This window comes from Podarcis cretensis (genome assembly GCF_951804945.1).
Source record: "Podarcis cretensis genome assembly, chromosome: 18".
Lineage (NCBI taxonomy): Eukaryota > Metazoa > Chordata > Lepidosauria > Squamata > Lacertidae > Podarcis > Podarcis cretensis.
The window spans coordinates 2,536,806-2,559,057 of record NC_137188.1 but is presented as its reverse complement, the minus strand read 5'-3'; the positions used below and the strand labels follow the sequence as shown (position 1 = coordinate 2,559,057).

Below are 22,252 nucleotides of genomic sequence, written 5' to 3'. Positions count from 1 at the left end.
CTCAGCCAATAAAGCGAGATGAGCGCCACAATCCCAGAGTCGGCCATGACTGGACCTAATGGTCAGGGGTCCCTTTACCTTTACTAGTTTTGCACAGTTGAAGCCCATAGAGGGATCTGCTCTGGCCACATCTCAAACAACGATGTTGTAGGGTTGGAAAAGGTTCAGAAAAAAAACCCCAAATTGACTCCTGCTGTGAGGAAAATTTGCAGCATGTGGGGCTTTTTACTTTAGAGAAAAGGTGAGGAAGAGAGGACAGGATAGAAAATTTCAAAAATATGCATGGAATGGAGAAAGTGGGTAAAGGGGAGGGGAACTCTTCGCTGTTCACTTTCTCTGCACCGCACCAATTTTTTTTAATTTTTTTTTTACTGTTTATAGAAGTTCTGCAAGTTTTTCTCCCTCTCTCATAACATTAGAACTTGTAGATGTCCCATTAAGCTCAATGTCTGATGATTCGGGACAGATTATATATACAGATTCATGAAGTGCAGAGTTAAAATTACAGAACTCCCTCCCGCAGGAGACAAAAATGGCAAACCAGCTTAAATGGCTTTAAAAGAGGACTGGGCAAGTTAGCGGAGGAATCAGAGAAATGTCAAGTTGGAAGGGACCCTGAGGGTCATCCAGCCCAACCCCATGCCATGCAGGAATATGCAGCTATCACCCCATATGGTGATCGAACCTGCTACCTTGGCATTATCAGCACCACACTCTAACCAGCTGAGCTATCCAGACCTATTGATGGCTGCTGGCCTTGCTGGCTCTGCTCTGCCTTTATGATCAGAGGCAGTATAAAGGCTTCTGAATCTCTGTTGCTGGAAGGAGGGCTCTTGCCCTCTGATCCTGCTTGTGGGTTTCCCATTGAAGAGGATGCTGAATGAGATGGCACCTTTCGGCCTGATCCAGCAGCCTCTTCTTAAGTTTTTGGTGTTGTTGTTTTTTTTGCATTAAACCCCCCATTTTTGTCATAATATTTGATTGGTTTCATTTTACCTTCCAGTGTCCGTCATAAAATACTTAAAAGCGGGACTGAGTTCCCTTACCTTTTTAAAAATTATACAGATAGATATAGATGATAGATGATAGATAGATAGATATGATAGCGATAGATAGATGGTAGGTAGGTAGGTAGGTGATAGATCAGGGGTCAGCAACCTTTTTTAGCTGTGGGCCGGTCCACCGTCCCTCAGACCATGTGGGGGGGCGGACTATATTTTTTTGGGGGAAATGAACAAATTCCTATGCCCCACAAATAACCCAGAGATGCATTTTAAATAAAAGCACACATTCTACTCATGTAAAAACATGCTGATTCCCGGACCGTCCACGAGCCAGATTGAGAAGGCGACTGGGCCACATCCAGCCCCCAGGCCTTAGGTTGCCTACCCCTGTGATAGATAGTCTGGGGGGTTGGGATAGATATACAGTTATACCTCGGGTTACAGATACTTCAGGTTGTGTGATTTCGGGTTGCACACCGCGCCAAACCCAGAAGTACAGGAACGGGTTACTTCCGGGTTTCGGCGCTTGTGCATGTGCAAAGCACTAAATCACTCTTTGCGAATGCGTGGAAGCGCCGATTCACAACCTGCGGGTTGCAGATGCTGAGGGCTGCGAACGTGCTCCCCGCACGGATCACATTCACAACCCAAGTGTCCACTCTACACCCAATGCCTGAGTGCAAAACCCACCTATATCTGTGATCAATAAAGTTGCGGCCATTTCTAATCCAGATCTTTGTTGGCTTGAGTTTATTAATCACATCTTACATTTAGCCATCTCTCCAGTGTGTTTGTGTGTGTGACACTGCGACTGGGCCCACAGTGAACAAAGAAAGAAACTTCATGGTGAGTTCTCCCACTCCCCCCCCCCCAGAAAAAAAGCACTGCTTTAAGAGGAAAGGGAGTACTGAAAAAAGGAGAGAAAGGAACAAGCTCATCATCTCTCTTTCGAAGGATGCAGGGTACCAGATCAGCCCTTTCCTGGGCTGTTACATCTCTGCTACACTCCCTCCTACTCTCCTGGCCTCCTGCCAACCGGGCGCATGTAACCCGAGGCTCTGGGTTGCATCAGTTTCCCCTCCAGCGCTTGTAAACACAAAACCTTCTCTGGGGACTCTCTGGCTGTCTCTTGTTCTCCAAGGATGGGGAATTCAGCAACCAGAGAGACCTCTCTTATCAGAGAGAGAAAGAGGTTTGCCGTGCGAGGTGCATGATGGAAAGAGGGGCAAGCTCTCTAGTCTTGCACAGACACTGTTAAAATCAGAGAATTATAGAATTGCGGAGTTGGGACCCCCAAGGGCCTTCTATAGTCCAGGCCCCTGCAATGCAGCAATCTTTTGGCCAATGTGGGGCTTGAACCCACAACTCTAAGATTAAGAGTCTCGTGCTCTACCAGTTGAGCTATCCATGTGTGTCAATTTGGAGTTCCAGTATGAGGTTGTTAGAAGTGAAGCATGGGGGAAATGGGGCAATCTTAATTCTGGATTAATCCACCTGGGACACAGTTGTCCCTGTTTGACAAGATTGCAGGCCTTTCAAGTGTGAGCTTAGTAAATGTGAACCAGATTTTAAAGGGCTAAAATGGGGCTGCAAACTTGAACTGGTGTATATCTACAAAATGAGAAGTGGGGAATCCTGTCACTTGTACTAAATCAGCAGCTTGGGGGGGGGTAATACCAAGGGTCCAAGAAATACCCTTCACACACTGCATAGTTAAACTATGGAACTCACTGCCACTGGAAGCAGCAATGGAAGCCACCCTAGATGGAATGAAAGAGGATTAGAGAAATTCATGGAGGAGGAAGAGGTTGCCAATAGCTTTCAGCCACGATGCCTAGGCATCTCTTTGGCCTGATCCGGCACATTCCTGCTATGTTCTTACTCTGGGGCAGAATCTCCTGCAGGGCTTAAGATTTTCGTTTTCCGCATTTCTGGTGCCTTTAGACGTGTGTCTCTGAGAACGCTAAGAGTGCTTGACTGCTTGAGGAAGACAACCACACATGTCTCTGTGTGACATTGCCTCCTTGTCCTCCTTGCCAGTCTTTTAAAGGGAGGCAGTATGTCTACATTTGCCTGATTTTTCTCCTGTTGGCTTTTCTTTGTAAGCTCCTCCAAGCGCAGAGAAATTTGTTGGTTTAAATTATTTTTAATGCCACTTTGCCTAAAAACCACATCAAGGCACCCTCCCCTCAGGCTTGCAAATGACAAGCTGAAAAGATAACAGCACAAAAGGAAAACGGATTGGGAGGGAGAAAGAAATAAGCAAGTTCAGAGCCAAGTTCTTAGCTACCTGTTATCAGTGTAACTCTGTAAACTGCATCCACCATACTCTGAAATCAATGGCACAGCTATCTTAATTCCAGTGGGTCCATTCTGAGTGGAGCTGAGTTGGAAGGGACCTCAGGGGCCATCTAGTCCAGCCCCCTGAAATGCAGGAATCTTTTGCCCAACCCACAACCCTGAGATTAAGAGTCTCATGCTCTACTGACTGACTATCCCAGTGTTCCATTTACCTATTTATTCCATTAATTAAATTCGCATACCCACCCATGCCATCCAACCAAGTTTTCTGCATGGTGTACGCAGATAATAAAATACAATTCATATTTAAAAAACAAAAAGCCAAATACAACAAACGAGCTAAATCAGAAAACACAGAATACAACTCTTTAAACGCAGTGGTTGCTGCCCTTTCGCTTTGCTTTACAAAAGGAACATCTTTAGAAGCTATGTGGTTTTAGCAGTAATGTTATAAAGGATTAAGTAAAAATGGATTGTTAACAGGTCAGAATGTAAAGTTACAATATATTAAGATAAATTAGTAAGATAAAAACAAAGAAGGAAAGGATTTGCTGAAACAACTAATGAACTAGATTACAAAAAAGGGAGGTGTGAGGAGGTCAAGGAAACAAGCAAATGATAGATAAGATATGGAAAGATGGATTTGTTTTTAATTGTTTTTTTTATTTTTTCTGTATTTTGTATTTTCTGTTTTTTCTTTTTCTTTCTTTTTTATTCTTGTAACTTTTTGAAATACCAATAAATATTATTTTAAAAACAACAACAAAAGGAACATCTTTAAGCGCATCGCGTGTCTGACTCACGTGTGAAAGCGGCCTTTCAGAAGCGTGTCTGAAACCACGTGGTGGGCGGGGCCAGCAGGCGTTCTGAGGGCGGGGCGTGCGCGGAGGTGACTGTGTACCTTTCTGCCCGCCCCGCCCCTCTCTCTCTGCCAGCCAATCGAGCCCATATATGCAAACGACCCGGCCGAATTCGGCCCAATCAGGAGCGAGGGGGGCGCGGCTATGCAAAAGAGGAGCCTTCCCCTTCTGAGCCCCGAGGCTGGAGGTGAGCGAGGCGCGGAGTGTTGCGGGAGGCGGGCGAGCTTCGGGCCAGGACTCCTCAGATTTCCGTTTTTGCCATTCCTGCAATGCTGTTTGCAAGAAGAGGAGCCCACCGGGCAGCGGCGCCGGGGCAGAGGATCTGCTACTGAAGCGGAGAGCTTGGCTTTTCCCCCGGCAGAGGGATAGCAGGACCGCACACCTGAGCACAGGTGCGCCAGGTAAGCCCCAGGGGAGGCGAGGACTCCAAAGAATGAATGGGCTGGCGAAGCTTAGAGAGAGAGGTGTGTTGCTTGGGGTGGGGGACATCTGGAAGGCGCTCTGCACATGCTCAGAGGTCTCCACGCCTGCCATGCTTCCAGGAAACGGGTCCTCCTCTCGGTATTGTCTACACTCGCTGGAAGTGGCTCTCGGGAGTTTCAGAATGGGAGTTCAACTTGGGGTCGAACCTGGGATTCCTGCACTGCAGGGGGTTGGATTAGATGACCCTTGAAGTCCCTTCCAACTCTGTAATTCTATGATTATGATCATCATCATTATTTATAAAGTGTTGTAGATTTGCTGGGTGCTGTAGAGAGATTCAAATCTTTGCACCGTTTCTGCGGGAAGCCTTGTCCTCTTGATAGTTGTGGCACTAAAGGAAAACGAAATGGGGAGGGGAAAGGAAAGCAAGTGAGCGCAGGTGCAAATAAAAAGACGAAAAGCAAAATAACCTTTCAGAGTTACATGTTCCTCGCACCTGTGTGGTAACCCCAATTTGCAGACGGGCTCTGAATTTCCTTCTGAAATGGAGGTGTTGTGCTGTTCTTATTTGTGGTGTCAGGCTGGGAGGCACGAGACTGTTATCTAGTCTGGTCCCACCACAAAGCCATCTCTCCAAATTCTTCTTGCAAGGACAAAACGGGGAAATTAAAGGATGTTAGATAAGTGATCCAGCCTTCTGCTTAATGGGGGTGAGGGAAGATTAAACATATTAATTCTCCCCTCTCCTCCAGTCTCCCAATCTTCTCTTTCCCTAGAGGAGGTACACTCAGTTGTTAAGCTTGGCTCTCCTTTCTAAAATCTAATCCCACTTTCTTTAACAAAAAAGGGGAGGATTCTTGGGGATGTGTAGGAAGTTTTAAATAGCAACTCAGCGTTGCAATCTGCTTTTTCTTCGTAAGGATTTTTTATTTCATTTTATAACGTATATAAAACAAAAAGAGCAGTTATAACCACAGATGCAAATTGAAAGATGAGGAGCAAAACTTTAAAACAGGTGTGTCGAATGAGCACAGTTGCACGTGAGCTAAAATAGCAAGGTCCAAGTAAATAACATTGGCGTTATCTGATGATCAAGTAGAGATCCAGATTTGCCAGGCTTGAGATGATGGTTTGACTTCCAAATGATGCTTCCACTATATATGTCATGGAGAAATGTCAAATAATAAAAAAGAGGTTCTGGTCCTTCCCAATACTGTATCTCAAATTTGCATGTAATTTTCTCCATTCTTCCAAGGTGAGTCAGATTATGGGCTGTTTTTCACTGAGTTGCAATTACTATTTCATTTCATTTCACTTTTAATTTGTGTACTGCCTTTCTATACGCAAGTCGGGCATCTGAGTACACACACATTATTTATTTCTGTCTTTCAAAAGGTGTCATGTTTTTTCTAAAATACAATATAGAAACTGAGTTTTTGACTCACACTGTGGTTTTTACATTGTAACTTTTTTGTTGTGTACTGCCATGAGATCTGCAGATAAATGGTGGTAAACTATTTAATAAATAAAAATAAACTTTGCAAGCTGAAGAAACAACAAAATAGACAGCAAAGATCACACACCTAATAACAATCTCATCCAGTACAAAAAAAGTCACAATGAAAACATAACTTTAAAATAAACAGCATATCAAATAAAGCAATATTCAGTAATCCATTGTAATATAATAGTAAATGGTAAGGTAAAGGTAAAGGTAATGGTAAACATCAGCAAATAATCATTAAACAGTTTACACTTAACAATTACAATAAAGAATTTACCAAACTTTAATCAATAAAAATAATAGCAAGTCACAATGCATAAAATACCACAAAACATACAAAATCATGGAAAAGGGTCAGATTGAGAAACAAGGATACACAATTTACAAAATTATTTTTTAAAATATCCTTGAACTCCTCTCTTCTCAACTGCTTCTGCTGTTCCTAAAGTCACGGTCTGCAAAGTTTTTGCGATGCCTCCATTCTCTTGTCCTTGCAATGAGAAGAGTGATATTTTTGAAAAATTTAAAGCGATGCCACGACCACCGTGAACTGTACTCCCCCCCCCCCCCCCACATCTACAATCTTCTGTCGCATCAGTCATGTGTCTGGAACTGTACGAGTTTGGGATGTCTCATGGCAAATTGCAGACTTGCCCTAAAACCGGCTAAGAATAGGGTTTTTTAAAGAAATGACACAAAGTACAAACGAAGATTGTTTTAAAACAAACGGCAGGTGCACATGTTTGTAAGGTGGAAAAGCTCGTCAAAACAAAAATGGCTTTCCGGAAAGAGAAAGTACAGAGAGTGGGCCCTTGATAAATCTCAGCACTTATTTATTTCATAAAATTTTTATACCGCTTAATTGGGAACAAACAAACAAACAAAGCTCAAAGTGCTTTACAAAGAGAATGAGAACAATAAGGTAAAAACTACTCTTTAAAACGTTCAAATGATAAAATCAACAAGAAACTAAAAATGTATTAAAAGATACAGCAACATTTGATGTGTCCAGTTCGGCTTTGCCTAACAAACATGTTTTAGCAGGTGCTGGAAAAAAAGATACGTGCTGCGCTGATGTCAAAGGGCAGGGAATTCCGGAGTGTAGACGCTGCCACGATAAAAGATTGATTTCTTGCAAAAGGGGGACGGGTATTACGCGGGCACCTGTAAGTCGTCCCAATGCCACGGTTCCAAACTATGGAGAAGGCATGTAAGGGGTCGGACGATCGCGCAGGTAAACTGTCCCAGGTTTTTAAGGGCTTTCTTGAACTCAGGACGATCGCGCAGGTAAACTGTCCCAGGTTTTTAAGGGCTTTCTTGAACTCAGCCCAGTAGCAAACTGGCAACCAGTGAAGATCTCTGAGTAGAGGCCTTATATATGCTGACAAGGTCACATCAAAAGCCCTGCTTTGAGTTACTGTGGAGAGAGCGCCTGGTATTTTAGGCACCTGCCGGAGAAACTCTTGAGCCGGGGTCAGCAAACTTTTTTAGCAGGGGGCCGGTCCACTGTCCCTCAGACCTTGTGGGGGGGCCGGACTATATTTGGGGGGGGGGGAATGAACAAACTCCTATGGCCCACAAATAACCCAGAGATGCATTTGAAATAAAAGCACACATTCTACTCATGTAAAAGCATGCTGATTCCCGGACCACCCGTTGGCCGGATTTAGAAGGCGATTGGGCCAGATCCGGCCCCCGGGCCTTAGTTTGCCTACCCATGCTCTTGAGAATCCTGCTTCCTGAGCTCTCTAGAGCTTGATATAGTTGTGCCCAAGCCTTGAACTTTGTAGCGGGCATGAGCATAGCCAATATTTTTTTTTTTTTTGGGGGGGGGAGCTTTTGTGAGGGGAGGCAGAACCTCAGATTTGCATTGATTTTGATTTAATGGGGGGCAGCTGCCCCCCTCAGCTACGCCCATGGTAGCAGATTGGCAGCGAGTGCAAATCCCACAAGAAAGGTGTGTATTTATTTTTCATACCCCGTCAATCTGACTGGGTTGCCCCAGCCACACTGGGCGGCTTCCAACATCAAACATGAAAAACTTCCCGATACAGGGCTGCCTTCATACGTTTTCAGAAAGTCAGATAGTTCTTCATCTCCTTGATATCCGACGGGAGGGTGTTCCACAGGGCGGGCACCACCACTGAGAAGGCCCTCTGCCTGGCTCCCTCTAATCTCACTTCTTGCAGTGAGTGAACGGCCAGAAGGCCCTCAGAGCTGGACCTCCGTGTCTGGGATGGACGAGGGGGGTGGAGGCAGGGCCGAAGCATTGCAGGGTAACATAGAGCCCTGTAGTATTGTAGCCCAAGTCGTATCTAGTTGAGTCTCCTGCTTTCAACAGTGGGCAGTCAAGGTGTCTCCAGGAAGCTGATCATGGGAAATGTGCACAAAATGATGCACAGCGTGGATAAAATTAAGAGGGAGAAGTTTTTGTTCCTCTCTTGTGCCCTTCCAAGGAGAGCCTCCAGAGAAGGTGAATGTTGGAAGTCTCCAGACAGACAAAAGGACGGACTGCTTTAGGCAGCACAGAGAATTCAGACTCTGAGAGGGCTCCTCTTTTCCAGGGACAGTCCTGGGTTTACAGAGGCCGTCCCGGTTTCTGATTTGATCCTAGAATGTCCTGCTTTTCCTTAAGATGTCACTGTTTCCATCTGAGAAGTGTTGGAGGGTCTAGAGCCAAGGAGATAAGTAACTAAACAATACGATAATCTTTATTGTCATTGTCCCATACAGAACAACGAAACTGAAAATCTACATCAGACATTCAGAAACCAACAAGCCTGCTATCCCAGCCTGGTTAGCCCCCCCAAAACTCTGATACCCCATAATTAAATACAATACAACCTGAAGGCAGCCCTTTCCGGGGGTGGGATCTGGTTGGTCACTTATTTTGACCAGAGACTGGACTAGATGGGTCCCTTTGACCTGCTGCAGAGACCTTCTTAAGTTGGAAAAAACCCAAAATCGTGCTCCTTCCCCACAAGGGAGCATTAAGCAGTAAATGTTCCTCCAGCTTCTCTCCTCCCCACCTGAAATTAATTTCTGGAAAGGACTCTCTCCCCAGAGATCTGACAGTTTTGGCAATGGAAACTTTCCCAGGCATTTCAATTGTAGAGAGAATTAATTTGTGATTATTGTTGTTATTTGCAGTTCCCCTCTTCCTCTGTAGCCACTGTTTCAGAACTTGGTATCCGTTAGTTAAATGACAGCAAGGCCTAGATCAGAGGAGGGCTATAAACCTTGATTTCCCCCAAGCCCCTAAAAAATGCACCTGGGCTGGTGAACATCCCTGTGGGAGGGAGTTCCATAGTTTAACTCTGCACTGTGTGAAGAAAGACTTTATTTTCTGAACCTTCCTGTATTCAGCTTCCTTGGATTTTCATGAGTTCAAATGTTAGGAAAGAGGCAGAAAAACTTTTCTCCGTCCACATTCTCCATGCCTAGCATAATTTTATAAACTGCTGTCATTTTTTGATCTAAGCTTCTAATTTTTTGAATTTAAATTCTATTCCCTGCATTTCTGTAGCAATTTGTCTTTAAAAAATTGAAAAAAAAAATCTCCAATAATTTAGTGCGAATTTCTCTAGTTTGTTGCAGTGGCTAGAATATTGACCCAGGACCAGGGTTGGAATATCTGCTTGGGCATGAAGCTCAGTGGGTGTGATCCTGGGCTAGTCACTGCTTCTAAGCTTCTAACCTACCTCACAGGGATGTTGTAGAGATTAGAGAAAAACCGGGATATAAATGCAACAAATAAAAAAACAAAAAATAATAAACACATTTTTGTAGGTCGTTTCAACTAGGAAATATCTCCTCATGCAAAGTATTTTTGTAGGTTGTCTTAACTTTTAGGTACTAAGATATTCGTGTTTGGAAAACTGCATTGCAAAATTTGGATAAGTGTGAATCTCCAAGAACGCCTGCGTCCTGCTTCTTGCATTATTATTTTTTTGATACCGCAGATTTGATCGATTTAAATGTGAACTGGATCAAAATTCTCCCCTGTGCCTTAGATGCTGGAACAAAACCCACTCTGCATATCCAGGGATCTGATTCTAGAATCTTAAATTTGGGCGGCGGAGCCTTGGAGGCCAGACTGCAGTATTCTATGAGCAGGGTAGACAATGTCTCTGTTACACAGCCTAACCAGGTCTACTTGGAAGTAGAATTTAATAGGGCTTGCTCCCAGGTAAGTAGGGTTAGGCTTGCAGTCTTAAGCGGCCATCACCGTCACTGGATTCAGACGACAGGTCCACCTAAGGTCCTTTCTCCAACGGTGGTCAGCCCACAAGCCTGATGAAACTGGATAGCTCAGCTGGTTAAAGTGTGGTGCTGATAGCGCCAAGGTTGCAGGATTGATCCCCTTATGGGACAGCTGCTTATTCCTGCATTGCTGGGGGTTGGACTAGATGCTCCTCAAGGTCCCTTCCAATTCTATGAAACAGCCCTCATTGAATTCCTGGTGTCCAGCATTGAGCAACATGTTGTAGACTGCCCCTGCACATGGAGGTTCAATCCCAATAGAATGTCATATAACGAGTCTTGTTGGGTGTCAAAGCAAACACACATATATTCTGACATCCCTTCACCCACCACGGTTGGCCAAACAGATGTTTGCCAATATTATTATTATTATTATTATTATTATTATTATTATTATTAATTATATGCTGCCCATCGGACTGGGTTTCCCCAGCCACTCTGGGAGGCTTCCAGCAAAACATAAAATCACAAGAAAACATCAAAAAGATCAGTCCTTTATCTGCTTGACATCTGACAGGAGGTCGTTCCACAAGGCAGGCGCCACCACCGAGAAGGCCCTCTGCCTGGTTCCCTGTAACTTCACTTCTCACAGGGAGGGAACTACCAGAAGACCCTTGGAGCTGGACCTCCGTGTCTGGGCTGGACGATGGGGGTGGAGACGCCCCTTCAGGGATACAGGACCTGAAGATGTAAACACTCCCGCAATATTTTCTCTCTCACCCCAGTCTGATGCCCAGAGGTAGATTTTCCCTGCCTGAGGAGGCTCCATCTCACTTTGGGATTTAGGTCATTTTTCTTTCTTCCGCCCCCTGTCTCAGTATAAACCCCCTTCCCACCCCCCACCCCGACCACTTTGCAGAGGAAGCTTGTGACCGGAACAGCGAATGGGGAACTACTACCCCCCCAAAATAAACTGCGACTTTCACTCTGTGTCACTCCAGAAATTAGCCAGAATCAGCATGGGCAGGTGGCATTTCTGTGCGTGACGCAGAAGCCAGGACTTTAAAAATAAAAATAAAAATGACTATTTCTGTAGAGGCCAAGAAAAACAACAACCCAACCTGATGTATTTGGGTCAACCTGATAATCTCTAGATGAGTTTTTCAGTTCAGAATCCCAATACGTTGCTGAGCGTTTTGCTGCCAAACACCCAAGTATCAAACTCTTGAGCCTTTGCCTCTGAATCGACAGTTTTTCGGATCGTAATTCTTAAAAATAAGGAATGCAGGTGTTAATGTGCTTGGAGGGACTTCATATATATCGCATTTAAGGCCCCCCCCCCTGAGCTCAGACAGGCATACCTGGTTTTCTCCACCCTCATTTAATCCCCACTGCAACCCTGCAAGGTTGGCCAAGGCAACAACAGCTTCAGAATCGCTCACCAAGTTTTGTGGCCGAGTGGAATTTTGAACCTGGGCCTCCCACGTCCTACATATTCCTCTATTACAAGTGAAACTTGAAAAATTAGAATATCGTGGAAAAGTTCATAATCATCACAATCATAACAAATAAAGGCTTGACATATCTCGCTTTGCATGTCATGAGTCTGTCTTATATATTAGTTTCACCTTTTAAGTTGTATTACTGAAATAAATGAACTTTTCCATGATATTCTAATTTTTCGAGTTTCACCTGTCCATCGTGCATGTCATCTAATATACGTACATTCCTCTATTTCACATATTATCGTTTCTCCACGTTGCTCAGATTTCAAATTCTGCCCATGATTTCATTTAATTGCTGTATTAAAATAAATTTTAAAAACCCCAAAGGGTTCCACGCTGCCATAAACTGTCCATCGTGCCGATCTCTTATTCACGCCGTTAGCTTTGCCAGTTCTGCAGAGAGCGCTGATCTGTAGGAGCCGTTCTTCTTTCTCTGGACTTCTTTCCAGTTCTTCGCAGATAAGATTCTGGCTGCTGTTGGATATTTGGCGATCTTCTTGCACATTTCGCATTCCAGATGAACAGTTTGTGGGGAAAGTCACTGACCAGCAGCGAGGGTGGGGGAGTCTGTTAGACGTGAGACGGGAGTGGACCTTATGAGCATTTTAAAAATAAATTTTCTCAAATCTTGGGAGGCTCTTGAGAGCGTTGAAATCATGTGTGCTTCCTAAATGGAGCTTCCATGGACAGAGCCAGTCTTCCTTGGAACAGCCGAGGGCAAGAGTGGGAGGAGGCTGCTGATCTCACATCCTGCTTGGTGTTTGGGGCACCTGTCTGGCTACTGTGAGAACAGGACAGCTCTTAGGTAGCTCAGTCAGTAGAGCATCTTAATTCCGGGGGTCGTAGGTTCGAGCCCTGCACTGCGTGAAAGATTCTATTAACAAAGATTCTCACACTATTAACAAAACAACTTTAAAAGCACATTAAACAGCACAACCACGAGAAAAATCAAATTATAAAATTCACAAGAGGCTGCAAAGGATTTGGGAAGGGGTGGCTGGCCAGGTGGAGTTACCAGGTGCCCCTCTTTATATCCACTTAGTGGGCATCTTTGTAAAGCAGGAATGGAGATTTGGGGGGTGGAATGTGGGTGGCCCCCTTGAACCTATCCTGAAGCTCCCTCACCCTCATAGCCCAGAGGGTAGAACACAAGATTCTTAATCTCAGGGTTGTGGGTTCAATACTGGGCAAAATATTCTCGCGTTGCGGGGGGTTGGACTAGGTGCCCCTCGTACCCCCTTCCAACTTGACAATGCAATGAATCTGTGATTCTAGGACGCTTGGCTTAGAGGAGCCTCTTTGCCCTGATCCAGCAGAGCTCTCTCTATGTTCTAAGGAGAGGATGCAGTCTTTATTTGCAGCGCAGTTGTTCTATTTGTGGGGAGAGCTTTGTGGCGGGATCCCCACCCAAGCATTTTTGAACCGGTCATATCTTGGCCGTTCTCTTCAAGGCAGAGAGGGACTTTTTGCTCTCTGACACACGGTCCTGACGGGCTCTTCCGAAAGGCAAGACACACACACCCCGGGGCCCCCCGCTCTTCCTGGCTACCTATTTTTGTGGTCACGGCCAGCCTCATCCCCCGGTTTCCTGTCGTCTGTTTTATTTTGGGACCTTGGCTCAGCCTTCCATTCTTATTTTCAGCGCTCTCTTTTTTTTTTGCATTTTGTTTCCACATTATCTTCTTCCCATGCTTAAGCGTTTGGAAGCAGGCAGACGCAAACAAACAGCAAGATCCAGGAAAATGATCCGCACTTTCGGAAGCAACCTGTAAACTGGAACGCAAACTACCCTCTGATATTCACACGTTGCTGAATCTTGCAGGTACAGCTCTCCAGCCGAGTAATTTCTGTAAATATTCAAACAGTAGAGTGAAGATTCCACAAAAAAATCACACTCAGATCCATGCAATATGTTGTTCAGGTATCATGTATCCTTTACCCTAAGGTTCCCTGGTGGATTGCAGTTTTAAAACACCATATTGAAAACTATTGAAAACAACTTACACAAGAGTAAGGTACAATCACACACACCCCCATTGAGGGTCAAAAGAGGAAATGGCTTTGCAAAAAACATTTCTGCTAGGCAAAATTCACATCCAAAGACGTGTGTGTTGGGTGTAATTTGTACTAAAATGCTGATTAGCTTTCACAGGGCGATTTTAAAATATAATAATGTCAAGCCAGTTTTGGGAAGAGTGGGTCCCTGAATTGAATACGGAAAAGCGAGAAACCAAGTGAAATCGACAGGCTGTCCCATCGCTACTGTGAGAGAAGCAAGCAGTTCTGTTAACTTTCCAACTGTGGTGGATGGGAGAGTGAGCTGGACGTGGCTTGGAAGCAAAAATAAATAAAGTGCCGTAATCCCAGATTCAGCCTCCAAATTCCAAACCCAGAAACATTTATCGGGGAAATTAGCAGCAGGGGTGACGAGGGACACCTGTGCAGCCCAGATCCTGGGATGCAAGCCCTGGGAGACTGTTGGATCCTAAGGAGGGAGGAGCAGAAGGCCAAGGAAGGAGGCCAGGTCTGCACTGAGAGGAGCTGAGCTCCAGCGAACATGTGGAACCTTCACAGTGAGGGGCAGTCTATCTTGGAATGGAACAAGCTGCAAAGGTGGGCTTCCTTTTTCTCCCATTGCCCTCCACCTTGAATTGCTTGGGCAGAAATGTTGGCTGCCCGGCGTTGAAATCAGGATACATCCCCTCCAACATTTCTCTGATGACAATAGGGATGTCCTTTTCAATAATAATAATAATAATAATAATAATAATAATAATAAATTTTATAATATGTACCCCACCCATCTGAGTGGGTTGCCCCAGACACTGGGTGGCTCCCAGCATATATAAAAATATAATGAAACATTAAACATTAAAAAAGGTCTCCCTACAGGGCTCCCTTCAGATGTCCTCTAAAGGTTGTATAGTTATCTCCTTGGCTCAGGGGTTGCATAACTCCAGACCCTCCAACTTTTCTCCAGTGAAAATAGGGACATTCTAAGGAAAAACGTGACATTCCAGGATCAAATCAGAAACCATGACAGCTTATGTAAATCCAACACTGTCCCTAGAAAATAGGGACGCTTTGAAGATCTGGCTTTTGAGCCTCATCCAGTAAGGGGTTTTCCTCCTGGCCTCGCTCCTGGTAGCCTGTGTGTGGGCTGTACTACTAAACTGAGAGGATTCACCGGATATTTTAAAAATCCATGCACATAGAAATCTAGCTTTTCAGGGAAAAGGTAGGCTAGAGTTAGGGCTGGGCGAAAATGCCGTTCTCGCACGTTTTTTCCTGTCCTTGTTGTGAGTGGTAAAATGGAGGGGGGTATTTTTGCTGCTGGAGGGATTCAGGTGAACACCGCTGCTGGTGTTCTCCCTGGAAACCCCCAGCCCCCCCCCCCCCCCAGGAAGGCAATACTTCTCCATGATGCCGTGCAGATATCCTAGTGGACTTTGAAGAGGGAAATGGTCAGCAGTAGGATGTCTCCCAAAATGTGGGGGGAGGGTGGATTTCTCCCCTTCACCCCTCAAAATTTGCAAGAGACTGGGGGTCCGTATATATAGATGCTGAGACACAAAGTGCACACTTCTGAACTCATCACACACTTCTGAAACTTTCAGTGCGCTGTAGCCCTTCATCCTGACCCTATTGATTTGTGTGTGCGTCCATCTGGAGGCAGACCCAGCCATGTGACCCATAGAACTGTAGAGCTGGAAGGCACCCACAGGGTCATCTAACCCACCCCCCTTAACCCCACCTCCCGGGGCAAACAATGGCCGCCTATCCCTCGATACCCTTGTGCCGTGCTGAGAGACGCATGGAAAAAATAGCAGAAAGTACAGTACCACTGGGGAGTTTTGCCCTCCCTCATCTCACTGCTCCGAGGAGGAAGTTTGCAGACTCTGCTGCAATGCAACAGAGCCATAAATGTCTTCATCATATGGCAGGGAGGTTCAGCCAGTGCTTAAGGCTAATTTCCTGGGCCTGGGAAGTTGCTTGGAAAGTTCAAAACAAAACCATGTACATGCTGAGAGAGAATTCAAATTTTATTTCTGCCATAAAAAGTGGACTCCCTTTTGAAGTTGTGGACTCCCCTCCCTTGGAGGTTTTTAAGCAGAGGTTGGGTGGCCATCTGTCCTGGATGCTTGAGCTGAGATGCTTTGCAGGGGGTTGGACTAGATGACCATCGGGGGTCCCTTGTAAGTCTTATGATTCTGGCTAGATGGGCCCCCTTTGGCCTGGAACAGCTGCAAGGTTCTTCTGATGTACTTCAGCACAGAATCATAGAATTGTAGAGTTGATGAAACACACCTCAACAGTGGGGTAGGAGAGCTGGGGAAAATAATCCACACGTGGAAACCCCTGACAATTAAATCCAGTCGCGAATGACTCTGGGGTTGCGGCGCTCATCTCGCTTTACAGGCCAAGGGAGCTGGTGTTTGTCCTCTTCCGCAGATAGTTTTTACAGGTCATGTGACCAGCATGACTAAGCCGCTTCTGGCGAAACAGAGCAGCACATGGAAACGCCGTTTACCTTCCAGCCAGAGCGGTACCTATTTATCTACTTGCACTCTGACGTGCTTTCGAACTGCTAGGTTGGCAGGAGCAGGGACAGAGCAACGGGAGCTCACCCCGTCGCGGGGATTCGAACCGCCAACCTTCTGATTGGCAAGTCCTAGGCTCTGTGGTTTAGACCACAGCGCCTCCCGCGTCCCTAGTACATAGGTAGACAAATCTAAAAATCTTGGAAGACAATTTTTCATGGCCCTCTAGGAATTCTGGTGGCTCATTTACCAGAAGTAATGATATTGATGTTTAGTTGTGTCCACCTCTTCGTGACCCCCTGGACCAGAGCACGCCAGGCACTCCTGTCTTCCACTGCCTCCCGCAGTTTGGTCAAACTCATGCTGGTAACTTTGAGAACACTGTCCAACCATCTTGTCCTCTGTCGTCCCCTTTTAATTTCATGATGGCATCTTTTAATTTCGTGACTGCTATCACCATCTGCAGTGATCATGTAGCCCAAGAAAGTAAAATCTCTCACTGCCTCCATTTCTTCCCCTTCTATTTGCCAGGAGGTGATGGGACCAGTGGCCATGATCTTCGTTTTTTTGATGTTGAGCTTCAGACCATATTTTGCGTTCTCCTTTTTCACCCTCAATAAAAGGTTATTTAATTCCTCCTCACTTTCTGCCATCAAGGTTGTGTCATCTGCATATCTGAGGTTGTTGATATTTCTTCCGGTGATCTTAATTCCGGCTTCGGATTCATCCAGCCCAGCCTTTCGCATGATGAATTCTGCATATAAGTTAAATAAACAGGGAGACAATATACAGCCTTGTCGTACTCCTTTCCCAATTTTGAACCAGTCAGTTGTTCCATATCCAGTTCTAACTTTAGCTTCTTGTCCCACATAGAGATTTCTCAGGAGACAGATGAGGTGATCAGGCACTCCCATTTCTTTAAGAACTTGCCATAGTTTGCCATGGTCGACACAGTCAAAGGCTTTTGCATAGTCAATGAAGCAGAAGTAAATGTCTTTCTGGAACTCTCTAGCTTTCTCCGTAATCCAGCAATGTATTTAGTATTTAGTAATGTAGGTAAAGGTAAAGGGACCCCTGACCATTAGATCCAGTCGCGGCCGACTCTGGGGTTACAGAGCTCATCTAGCTTTATTGGCTGAGGGAGCCGGCGTGCTGCTTCCGGGTCATGTGGCCAGCAGGACTAAGCCGCTTCTGGTGAACCACAGCAGCGCACGGAAACGCCTTTTACCTTCCTGCCAGAGCGGTACCTATTTATCTACTTGCACTTTTTGGCGCGCTTTCAAACTGCTAGGTTGACAGGAGCAGGGACCGAGCAATGGGAGCTCACCCCGTCGCGGGGATTCGAACCGCCAACCTTCTGATCGGCATGTCCTAGGCTCTGTGGTTTAACCCGCAGCGCCACCCGCGTCCCACTATTTAGTAATGTATTTAGCGCTAACTAACTCTGGAAGTGTAGACTCAGTTCTGACCAAACAGCCTCCTAGAGCAAAAGATGCATAACTTTAAAATGAACAGTTTATATCAAATAAAGTAATATTCAATAATCCATTAGAATACCATATAATAGTACACAATGAAATTAAAGATCAACAAATAATAATTAAACAGAAACTCACTCTTAATTACATTGATTTATAATTGTAATCAATAAAAGTCACAGGGCAGAAAATACAGTGGTACCTCGGGTTTAGAACTTAATTCGTTCCGAAGGTCCATTCTTAACCTGAAACTGTTCTTAACCACTTTAGCTAATGGGGCCTCCTGCTGCTGCCGCTGCACCATTTCTGTTCTCATCCTGAAGCAAAGTTCTTAACCCGAGGTAATATTTCTGTGTTAGCGGAGTGTGTAACCTAAAGCATATGTAACCTGAAGCGTATGTAACCTGAGGTACCACTGTAACATAATGCATTTTGAAAAGCAAAGACACAGGCTGAAGGAACAACAAAATAGGAGCGGATTTCTGTTTAATAGTTATTTGCTGGTATTTTGAGAATCAGTTTTGTTGTGTGCTATAATATTTTAATGGATTGCTGAATATTACTTTATTTCATATAAAAAATTATTTTAAGTCATATCTTTTTCATACCCGCCTACATTTCTCTGATGAAAACAGGAACGTCCTAAGGAAAAGCGGGACATTCCGGAATTAAATAAAAAACCGGGATGGCTTCTGTAAATCTGGGTCTGTCCCTGGAAAATAGGGGCACTTGGAAGGTCTGAAACTCGTCTTATGTTCTTAGATGGCTGCGTGTTTCACAAATCCTCAGAGAGGGACAAGGTTTCAAATAGAAGCAAGAGAAGTGAAAATTGTCACTAACTGCATATACAGCCCCTCTGTCCGGTTTGGAAAACTGGGAGGAAAATCCACTGCCCTCACACGATGTCAATCAACTCATGTCTTTACCCTCATGAGGACTAGGAGCTTATCTTCTGTATAAATACCAAGAGGAGGGCCATCTAGCTCAGGGGTCAGCAAACTTTTTCAGCAGGGGGCCAGTCCACTGTCCCTCAGACCTTGTGGGGGGGCTGGACTATATATATATTTTGAAGGGGGGGTGAACGAATTCCTATACCCCACAAATAACCCAGAGATGCATTTTAAATGAAAGGACACATTCTACTCGTGTAAAAACACTCTGATTCCCGGACTGTTCATGGGATGGATTGAGAAGGTGATTGGGCCGGATCCGGCCCCCGGGCCTTAGTTTGCCTACTCATGGTCTAGAACGGGGTCAGAAAACTTACTGCACCTCAGGCCGGTGTCTCCAGCGCCGATTGCTCGGAGGGCGGGGAAACGTGTGCCCATACACGTGCGCACACGCTATTTCTGGCACACTTCTGGGTTGGAGGAGCACCAGAAATACGTAGCTTGTGCACATGTGCACGGGCCTCCTGCAACCCAGATGTGCACCGGAAATAACACTTGTGCATGCGCAAATAATGCTTGCGCATGCGCTCAAGCTATTTCCGGTGCTCCTCCGACCTGGAAGTGGGCCGCCGTGCAGCGCAGCGCCAGTAACAGCGGGCAGCGGGGGTCACTGCGGGCCAAATAAATGAGTCCCTTGGGCCTTATCTGGCCCGCGGGCCTTTGTCTGGGGACCCCTGGTCTAGAAGCTGTCTTCTGTGCCAGAGAGGATGTTCCGTGCTTTTATGTTGAAGGGGATCTCAGATTATGCGCTTCCCCTTTTTTGGTAGTTCTATTAGCCTACAGGGATAATTTTATCTCCAAATAATGGATTTCATTTCACTTTTCATTTCCATACCTTCCAACATTTCTCAAACCATCTCTTGAGGACTAGAATCTTGCGGAGTTCGCATGGCACGTAGATCAAGGGACCATAGCTCAGGGACAGAGTTTTGCACACCAGTTGGTGTAGGATGCACTGACAAAGCTCAGTCGGGAGACCACAAGACTCTTAAGTTCAGGGTTGTGGGTTCGAGCCTCAACTTGTTCAGAAGATTCCTGTGTCGCAGAAGGTTGGACTAGATGACCCTGGGTGGCCCCTTCCAACTCTTCAATTCTATGATTGTAAGGTAGTTTCCAAGGCTCCTAGTAACCCTTATAGGAAAATGAGATGGGCTGTATTTGTGGATTACTGATTTATAACTAAGGCTTTATGTAGACGGACTAAAAGTCAACAGTAACTCTTCTTGATATTTGGGGCTATGCTACAGCAAAGTAAAAGTCTAGCAGGAATTTTAAAAAGAGCAGTTGATGGGAAATGAATAAGAAGAAAATAGAAAAAAATTAAGGACAAAATGCTAAAATATTTAAAGTTTTTGAAATCTAAATTGGAAATGGATGTAATATTGAGCAGCAAATAAAGGATGAAAAGTGAAACATCAATCTGGTGGGGAGGGAAGTCAACTTATAAATGTGTATTATTTTATGTTCATTTGTTAGAAATTTTGAAATGTAGTAAAAATTAATTGGCAAACAGGGGGGAATGATTGGGGAGACCATCCTTGTCTTTCCCTCTCCCTCACACAAGCAACTCCCCCCCCTTCTCTTCCTCTTTCCTGCCTCCTCTAATGAGTTTCCCAGGGAGGAAGCAGCTGATGAAACTGGGCAGCTCCTTACATAAGCTTTTCCTGCATGCGTTATTGAGGTTGAATCCTGACACAACAGAAGTGCTGTTTCTGGGGGATGTATTGGGGAGTTGGGAATCCCTGGTCCGTTGTGGGGTAACGGTGCCCCTGAAGGACCAGGTGCACAGCCTGGGGGTCATTTTGGACTCATTGCTGTCCATGGAGGTGCAGCTCAGTTCTGCGTCCAGGGCAGCTGTCTACCAGCTCCATTTGAGACCCTCCCTGCCTGCTCCCTGTCTCACCAGAGTGGTGCATGCTCTAGTTATCTCCCGCTTGGACTACTGCAATGCACTCTACGTGGGGCTACCTTTGAAGGTGACTCGGAAACCAACTAATCTAGAATGCGGCAGCTAGACTGGCGAAGAGGGTACAGCTGGTCAACTCGGCTGTGACCTGAAGTGTCGCATGTGCCGCAACATTCAGTTGCAGCATCGACTGGATTGTGCTTAATGCCATTGTCAGCCTACATAATTCAACCTTAAACAAAAGTCTTATAAGTGGATATATATATATATACTAGAGCTGGGCCAACCCCCTGCAATGCAGGGATCTTGAACCCACAACTCTGAGATTAAGAGTCTCATGCTCTACCAGCAAAGCTGCGTTAGCAACCACATTTTATTATAATATTTATTTATATCCCACCTTCCTCCCAGACAGGGACTCAAAGTGTCTTACGGATAAAACAGAAGCAGCTAAAAACCTAGAGAGAAACAATAATTAAAAAGCCATTAAGTACTAATTAGAATTAAAACTGTGTGTGTGTGTGTGTGTGTGTGTGTGTGTGTGTGTACTATTGAAATATACAGGTAATTAAAATGAAACCAGCATAGGACTAGCCCCCTCATTAAAAACAGTCAGTTCCCAAAAGCCTGTTGGAACAAGAGAGTCTTCACCCACCAGCAGAAGGAGAACAAGGAGGAGCCAGTTTGGCTTTCCCAGGCAGGGAGTTCCTAAGTTGCCTGGGAGGAGCCACCACCGAGAAGGCCCTGTCTGAGAGGGTGGCGGGACTGGGAGAAGGGCCTCCCCACAAGATCTCAGAGCCTGGGCAGGTGCTTTCTCCAACGTAGCATTTTTATTCCTGTTTTACCCTGGCAGATGCCTTTTTGTAAAAAGCGGTTTGCAAAATTCAGAGGAGTGTGAATCTCGAAGGACAGCTGTGCTTCATTGTGTGCGTTGTTTTGGAAGGTACAGATTGGCTAGATTCGGGTTCAAATGCCGACTGAATTGGATTTCCCCACCATCCCGGGTCTGGCAGGAGACCCTTCCTTGATTGATCGCTGTTGCTAAAGATTCCGACTGTACAGTTCTATGATTCTATTGGAAAATTTAGTACTTAAACAAGCACTTTTCCCAATGTTTGATGTCTGGAGATGCTATTGGGGGAGAACGGGGGTGGGCTTCCCTGCAGGAATGTTTCCAGAGTTCTCTTTTACCAAACTGAGGTCCCCGTGTGCATTTTTCTGGCCAATTTATTTTTTAAAATTACCTTTTGGCGCCCTGTGTGGGTGGTGACCTAAATGGCCGCTGTCGTGGGAACGGCGTCACTGCTTCCTCCCATCTACTTAAAATTAGTTCTGATTGGCTATATTTAGTCCCCAGCGCTCAATAAGACAGAACAGGACCTGAAAAGGATTTTTTTTAAACAGTGATTCCGGAACGCCGGAAATGGAGCTGTTTGATTTGCAACAGATTTGTATATTTCAGGTCATAGAATTGTAGAGCTGGAGTGGATACCCAGGGCTCATCTAATCCAGCCCCCCCCCCCACGATGCGAGAATCGCAGCTAAGGGAGAGATGTGTGCCAGCTGCCCTGTGGTGC

At 45.3% G+C, this 22,252-nt stretch overlaps 2 protein-coding genes across 4 annotated transcripts in view; one reads left to right on the top strand and one right to left on the bottom strand.

Annotated features, from left to right (window-relative positions):
- NCAN (neurocan) overlaps positions 1 to 22,252 on the bottom strand; it is a 250,113-nt gene that overhangs the window by 133,612 nt on the left and 94,249 nt on the right. The gene's annotated exons all lie outside the window — the stretch shown is intronic.
- MEF2B (myocyte enhancer factor 2B) overlaps positions 4,410 to 22,252 on the top strand; it is a 31,542-nt gene continuing 13,699 nt past the window's right edge. For 2 of the 3 annotated variants that reach the window (XM_079960814.1, XM_079960812.1), the window contains exon 1: positions 4,410 to 4,566. The gene's annotated coding sequence lies outside the window, so the exon portion shown is untranslated. The remainder of the gene's footprint in view (positions 4,567 to 22,252) is intronic. The other variant, XM_079960813.1, reaches the window with a different exon arrangement.